At 46.7% G+C, this 7390-nt stretch overlaps 1 protein-coding gene across 13 annotated transcripts in view; it reads right to left on the reverse strand.

The window, feature by feature from the left end:
- Positions 1–7390, reverse strand: part of ZNF667 (zinc finger protein 667) — a 37900-nt gene that overhangs the window by 27199 nt on the left and 3311 nt on the right. For 4 of the 13 annotated variants that reach the window (XM_063719763.1, XM_063719764.1, XM_063719762.1 and 1 more), the window contains exons 2-3: positions 6495–6607; positions 4145–4654 (exon numbers count right to left, since the gene is read on the reverse strand). The exons of 1 other annotated variant lie outside the window; for it this stretch is intronic. The gene's annotated coding sequence lies outside the window, so the exon portion shown is untranslated. Of the gene's footprint in view, positions 1–4144; positions 5758–6494; positions 6608–7390 lie in introns of all 13 variants that reach the window. 8 more of the 13 variants (XM_054539158.2, XM_054539155.2, XM_054539157.2 and 5 more) reach the window with 3 other exon arrangements.

Here is a 7390-nt window from a genome sequence, read left to right on the forward strand (position 1 = left end):
GAAGCTCTTCAAACCCTGTCCTGAGTTTTTATGGTGGCTTCATTACACAGGCAAGATTAAACTACTGGCCCTTGGTGATCAACTTAACCTTCAGTCTTTCTCCCCTCCCCAGAGGTTGAAGGGTGGAACTCAAAGTCCCAACTGTCTAGTCCTGCCTTGGTCTTCCTGCTGACCAACCCTATTCTGAAGCTACCCAGGGGCTGCCAGCCACCAGCCATCTCATTAGCATACAAAAGACATAGAAAAGAAAAGGGCACGGTGCCTCACACCTGTAATCCCAGCACTTCGGAAGGCTGGGGTGGGCAAATCACTTGAGGTCAGTAGTTCAAGACCAGCCTGGCCAAAATGGGAAAACCCCGTCTCCACTAAAAATACAAAAATTAGCACATGCCTGTAATCTCAGCTACTCGGGAACCTGAGGTAGGAGAATCGCTTGAACCTGGGAGGCAAAGGTTGCAGTGAGCCAAGATCACGCCACTGCACTGCAGCCTGGGTGACAGAGCGAGACTCTGTCTCAAAAACAACAACAAAATCTCTGGGCCCCAAAATCACTAAGCCAAAGGGAAGTCAAGCTGGGAACTGCTTCAGGCAAACCTGCCTCCCATTTTATTACTAACCACGTACCTCCCTCACAATATGCCCACAAGAAAGTTCTTTTTGGACAGAGGACACACAGAACTCATGAGATAAATGCATATCTGATTGCTCCCTTTGCCCTATTTCACTAAGCCAGACCAAGGCATAAGTGACTACTCGTCTACCCTCCTGTCACATGTAAACTGTGTGTTCAGTGAAAGGCTCATCAGAGACTCGAAGGAATGCAACTGTTTGTCTCTTATCTACCTATGACCTGAAAGGCTCCTCCCTCGCTTCGAGTTGTCCCACCTTTCCGGACCAAACCAACACACATCTCACGCATACTGGCTGATGTCTCATGTCTCCCAAAAACATATAAAACCTAGCTGTGCCCCGACCACCTTGGGCACATGTCAGGACCTCCTGAGGCTGTGTCACAGGTGTGTCCTTAGCCTTGGCAAAATAAACTTTCTAAATTGACTGAGACTTGTCTCCAATATTTTGGGTTCACAGACATCACTTTGGAAATTGTAAGATTTCAGGAGTTTTATGCCAGGAAACAGGTTAAAGGCTAAATAGTTATTTCTCAAAAAGGCTAAATAGTTATTTCTCAATAGCACAATCCTGGATGGCCCGAGTGGGCTCAACATAATTACAAAGGTCCTCTTTATAAAAGGGAGACAGGAGGATCAGAGTCAGACAGAAAAAGAAATTGCAAGATGGAAGCTATGCTGCTGGCCTTGAAGATGAAGGAGCACCTGCCGACATGGCTTCGTAGCTCTGCCTTTCAGGACTGTAAGAGAATAAATGAGTGTAGCTTGAAGCCATTAAGTTTGTGGCAATTTGTCACAGCAGCAAGAGGAAATGAACACAGTGACCCTTCCACCATTTCCTTCCAGTCCTCATGCCCAATAAATGGGCTTCTTCTGCTTCGTCAGTGACCTGGTGCTGAAAACATCTGTAATTCAGGGGAATTACAGGGCTAGGGTGAGATGAAGAGGTCAGCTGGTGATTGCTGAAGCCGGCCTGTGAGGCCACTCCAAGAGGCAGAAAGGAGCCCTGAAACAGCAGCCCTGCCTGCCTCCCTCTTGCACGCCTGCACACACACACACGCGCGCATCCAGAGCTCCCTCATGCTGAGGAAGCTCAGAGTCCTGCCTTGTTCTAGCCAGGGTCAGAGGGAAGGGTGAGGTGGCCCCCAGTGGTGGTACACACATCACTCTGGGGTCAGACTACCTGAGGGTGGCAAGTGTTCCTATCAGCTGTGTTATCCTGGGCAAGCCACTGAACCTCTCTGTGCCACAGTTTCCTTACCTCTCAATTGGGGACAATACAGAACCTACTTCTGGAGGGAGTTGTAAGAATGAAGAATCACGTTCGGGTCCTACACCCCCACCCCCACGCCAGTGCCTCCCTGCTAGTCCCTGAAGGGGCTGCCACAGCCCCACCTCACTTCCTTCAGTCTGCTCAAACCTCACCTTCTCAGCAAGCCTCACTAACGTTTCTATTTAATAATGCAAGCTGCCCCCTTCACCCTTCACGGCTGGTTCAGATATTTCTTTTTTCGGTAGCTCTTATTGTGGTGTAACTCGCTGCAGAATTTGCTTATTATGCTTACTGTCAACCGTCCTTAGGACAGGCGTCTCTGTATTCCAAGTGCCTTAGACCAGCATCCAGCACACGGAAAGGGCTTAAGTGTTTGCTAACTGAATGACTGAAGGGCTTTGTAATAAATATTAACTTTCTTTACCAACACTTTTTCAAGCAGCCTTCCCTCACCCACTAAACCGGGGTAGGGGTATCCTTCACATGTATCAGGTGCCACTTCTTCACAGCGGAAACACATTCCATTGTGAGCACATTTGCCTTCTGGCTTTACCTCTTGTCCTCCACCGGACAATGCATTGACCAATGTTCTCATGTGTGCAGCTGCTGTGTGACCTTGGGCAAGTTACTGAACCTTGCTGGGTCTTTACCTCCCTCCTTTACATCTGCAAAGGGAGGACAAAGGGCTGTTGGAGGATGAGATGAGATCATATCAGTCAGTGCTCCATTAAGGTAAACTGTATTTACCATCATTGCTGTTGAGGTTACAAGAGCCAGGTGGGGCCAGTTCTGTGGGATGTGAGTTTGGGAAAAGGTCGCGTTGACCGTCCTTAGCCCACACGCTCTATGCACGTGCTCAGGTGTGTGTGTTGAATGTGCTCCATGCCTGGGCAGCAACATCACCTCCTCAGTTAATAATGATGAGAATGAAAGCTGTGCTGGATCCTTTATATGCATTACACCATCTCCTTTAACCTTTAATGGCAAATCAACCACCCAGGGTCCTTATTTTCCATCGCGGGGATGAGAGAGGGACGATGACCCGCCTGTTGTCGCAGAGCTTTAACTGATGGAGCCTGGATTTGAGGCCCTATCCACAAGCCGCACACTCTGCACTCCTCACACAGGGCAGGAGTCCACTATCCACCCTGGCAGGGTACGGGAGGCATCAGTGTGGTGAAATGCTTCCTGAAAACATCCCCATATGTATGTTTATGTCATAGTAGAGTGGCCACAGGAGTTGGGGAAAATTTGAGCATATCATGTTAAGACTGAGGAGCGAGGGTTCGGTGACGAACTGAGCAGACTGGCCTTCGATTCTGACTTTTCTGAGCGAGGTTTCCTTCGTACAGAGATGGGGACCAAGAGGCCTGCCCTGAATCCTGGACACCAGAATTCTGGGCTGTGTTAGACCCTAGGACAATGGTGTGCTGGGGAATGTTTAACAAGCAGCTTACTGCAGGGGTGATTTATAGTGTTACAACTTCCATGGAGTAAATACGCTGATATGGTTTGGATCTGTGTCCCCATCCAAATCCCATGTTTAATTGTAATCCCCAATGTTGGAAGTGGGACCTGGTGGGAGGTGACTGGATCTTGGGGGTGGATCCTTTGTGAACAGTTGAGCACCATCCTTTTGGTGCTGTTCTCATGATAGAGTTCTCACGACATGTAGTTGTTTAGAAGTGTGTAGCACCACCCCCCTGCCTCTTTCTCCTGCTCCCACCATGTAAGACACCTCCTCCCACTTTGCCTTCCGCCATGAGTAAAAGTTTCCTGATGCCTCCCTGAAGCTGCTATGCTTCCCATACAACTTGAAGAACCGTGGGCCAATTAAACTTTTCTTTAAAAATTACCAGTCTCGGGTATTTCTTTATAGCAGTGTGAGAACAGACTAATACACACTCCCACCACAGCAGGTTGTAAGCTATTGAAGTGATGTCACTTGGCATGGGGCTGAATGGCTTGGGTGAGCCAGCTCCACCACACCAAAGGCTGCTGCAGAGCCTTTGAGGACAAAGCCCTATTCTTTGCCTGGGAATTCTTAAACTTTGGGCAGAAATCCCTGAAGAGTACAGGAAGGCTAATGCCTATTTCTATGGTTTGAGATATATCCGAAAGCAGCTGCCGATAACAGAAAACTCTTTTGATTTCTTGTTTTGAAACATGTTCATTTGTGCATATTACTTCATAATAAATCTGGGTTTGTGTTAATGTAAAAATCATGTTTTAAATGATTTACCAGATAAGCAGATCACTTGGCTTTCCCCTTCCAAATACATAGGTAAAATGACTTGTTCCAGGAAGTTGTAATGCATTCATCCCGCAGTTTTCACAGGTGTGTGCACTCAGCCATGCACCCCAAATTTGAGAAGATGATTCTTGTCTGATATGGTCTGGCTGTGTCCCCACTCAAATCTCATCTTGAATTATAGCTCCCATAATTTCCACGTGTTGTGGGAGGGACCCGGTGGGAGATAACTGAATCATGGGAGCAGTTTCCCTCATGCTGTTCTCATGGCAGTGAGTAAGTCTCATGTGATCTGATGGTTCTGTACGGGGAAACCCTTCTCACTTGGCTCTCATTCTCTCATTCTCCCTGCAGCCATGTAAGACGTGCCTTTCACCTTCCATCACGATTGTGAGGCCTCCCCAGCCACGTGGAACTGTGAGTCTGGGTATGTCTTTATCAGCAGCGTGAAAACAGACTCATACATTGTCCATAAAATAATTTTCTTCAAGGAACTCGGCACTACTGGGGAAGAAAGAACAGCAGTTTGATATTAGGTAATCCTGGATTCAAAGCTTGCCTCTGCCAATTACTGGCTGTGAAAAAGTTACACAAAGCCTGTTTGCTCATCTATACAATGGGGTAAAGAAAACCTACCTCACCTCTGCTGTTAGGATATTTATATGTGATGTCTTCGGTAACTGGAACATGGTCATTGCTTGCCTTCCTTTTCCTTTTCAACTCACAATACAGTTGACCCTTGAGCCACGTTAGTTTGAATTGTGAGGGTCCACTTATATGCAGATTTTTTTCAACGGAAGTTACACTGAGTGTGCCTACCTCTCCAGCCTCCCCTTCCGGCTCCTCCACCTCTTCCACCTCTGAGACAGTAAGACCAGCCCCTCCTCTTCCTCCTCAGCCTATTCAACTTTAAGGCCACAACGATGAAAACCACTCCTACTTCATGAACAGTAAATATATTTTCCTTATGATTTTCTTAATAACATTTTCTTCTCTCTAGCTTATGGTAAGAATAGAGTATGCAATACATGTAACACACAAAATATGTGTTAATAGACTGTTTAGGTTATTGCTTAGGTGCCAGTAAGGTGACCAGTAGACTATTAGCACTTAAGTCTTTGGGGAGTCAAAACTATATGTGGATTTTCTACAGTACAGGGGGTTGGTACCACTAACCCCTGCACTGTTCAAGGGTCAACCATATACCAAGCATCCAAGAGACCAACAAAGACTGAGACCCACTAAAAAGGCTGAGATTAGAATTCTTATCCAGTGCTGGAGGAGATAAATTGGTGTAACCTCAATGGAGGGCAATTTGGCAATGTCTTTAAGACTGAAGATACACATTCTTTACCCCTGTTGTACTCTTTAATCCAGCAACCTTATTTCCTGTACATGTCTTCAGACATCTCTGCACATGTGCACAATGAGAGACACACAAGGGTATTCACCATGGCAGAGTTTATAGAAAGAGGCAGTACATTTCCTTGGGTAAGGGTGTGGGCCTGCAGCAGGCTGTCTAGGTCCAGTATTTAACTCTGCTGTCTGCTATCTGTGTGGACTTAGACACTCTATGTGTCCTCTCCCGGCCTGAGCTTCCTCAACTGTAAGATGAGACAAAACACAGTAATGACTTCACAGGGTTGTGGTGAAGATTAAATGAGTCAAAATACGTAACACATTTAGAGTAGTGCCAGGAAGCAGGGCCAATGCTAAGAATTTTATTATTACTACCACCATCAGGAGACTGGAAACAACCTAACAGCCCATCAATAGGAAAATGGCTAAGTGAATATTACATGCATATAATGAGACACCACATATTAAAAGAAACAAAGCAGAACCATAGTAGTGATTCCTAATTGGGGGTAATTTTGCCCCCCGTGGGAAAATTGCAATGTCTAAGGCTATTTTTGGTTGTCACATCTGGGAGGTGGGGTGCCCCTGGCATCCAGTGAGTGGAGGCCAGGGATGCTGCTCACCATCCTGCAATGCACAGGACAGCCCTCCAGAGCAGAGAAGGATCTGGCTCAACACATCAACTGTGCCCAGGCTGAAAAACCTCCACGATAAAATGGTATAAGGGCAAAAATATAGAAAAGCCATTTAGAAAAAAACAAAATATAGTATACAAATACATGACTTTGAAAAGGCTCTGGAAAGATAAACAGTTTGTAGCAGTGACTGTCCCTGAAGAAAGGAACCAGGTTATATGTGTGGGAATGGAAAAAAAATCCAAAACCCGCTTTTTCCTCTCTATGCTTTGGCATTTTGAGTCATGAATGTATAATTACATCTTCAAAACAACAAACGAAATAAAAGAAGGCTGGATCGCACATACCGCATCAAGGCAGGGCTGTAAACCTGGCTCGTCTTCTGAGTCCCTGATGATAGATGAGAAAAGACCTTGAAAGGCACAAAGCTACGTCCTCCTGAGGTTAGGACGGCTGGAACCTGGATGGGAACATGCTTCAAAGAGTTACTGAACCGTGGTTGTGCCTCCCTTCTGAGGCAAATAACTGAGGGGCCTTCCCCTCCTGCCCTGGCACCCCTTTGAGCCTGGGGGGCTGTGCTGGGTATTGAATTGGGGGAGGGTCCTGATATACTGAAAACCAGCCATTAAATGCACTGCCACAGCCTCATTGCCTCCTTTGGGCCAGTCAGCTTTTGCTGTACCAGCTGTCAAATATTCAAAGATCACTCCTGGCCTGAACCTGCCAGCCCCAGAGGCCAGGGACATATGTAGGCAATTTCTCCAAAGACCTCAGCACAGCTGTTACAGGAAGAACACAGGCTATGCATATGCATGTCTAGCCTGCCATTTCCCCACTTTGCCTGGGAACACATTAGGTTTCCTCACTTTCACGATGGGGCTAGGAATACCCCTACTGCAGGGAAGTGCAGCTGTGAGGACTGTTTTTGATAAGATATCCAAGCAGAGGGCACTCGCATCCTCCCCCTGACTCCTCCAAATCAATTTATCTCATTCCCAGAGGCCCCAAAGAAGCCTGGGCTGCAGGCACTCAGAGCTGTAGCTCTCAACCCTGTGCGTACATTAGTCTCTTGGGAGCTTTCTAATAAATAGTGGAAGCTGATGGCAGTTCACTATGCCAGACCAATTAAATCAGAATCTCTGGGGATTGAGTCTGACCCGCCCCCGCCCCCTTTTTTTTTTTTAAATAAAGCATTCCAAGGTGAGAGTAACATGAAGCCATTGTTTAGAATAACGTTCGAGTC

This window comes from Pongo abelii, chromosome 20, assembly GCF_028885655.2.
Source record: "Pongo abelii isolate AG06213 chromosome 20, NHGRI_mPonAbe1-v2.0_pri, whole genome shotgun sequence".
Classification (NCBI taxonomy): Eukaryota; Metazoa; Chordata; class Mammalia; order Primates; family Hominidae; genus Pongo; species Pongo abelii.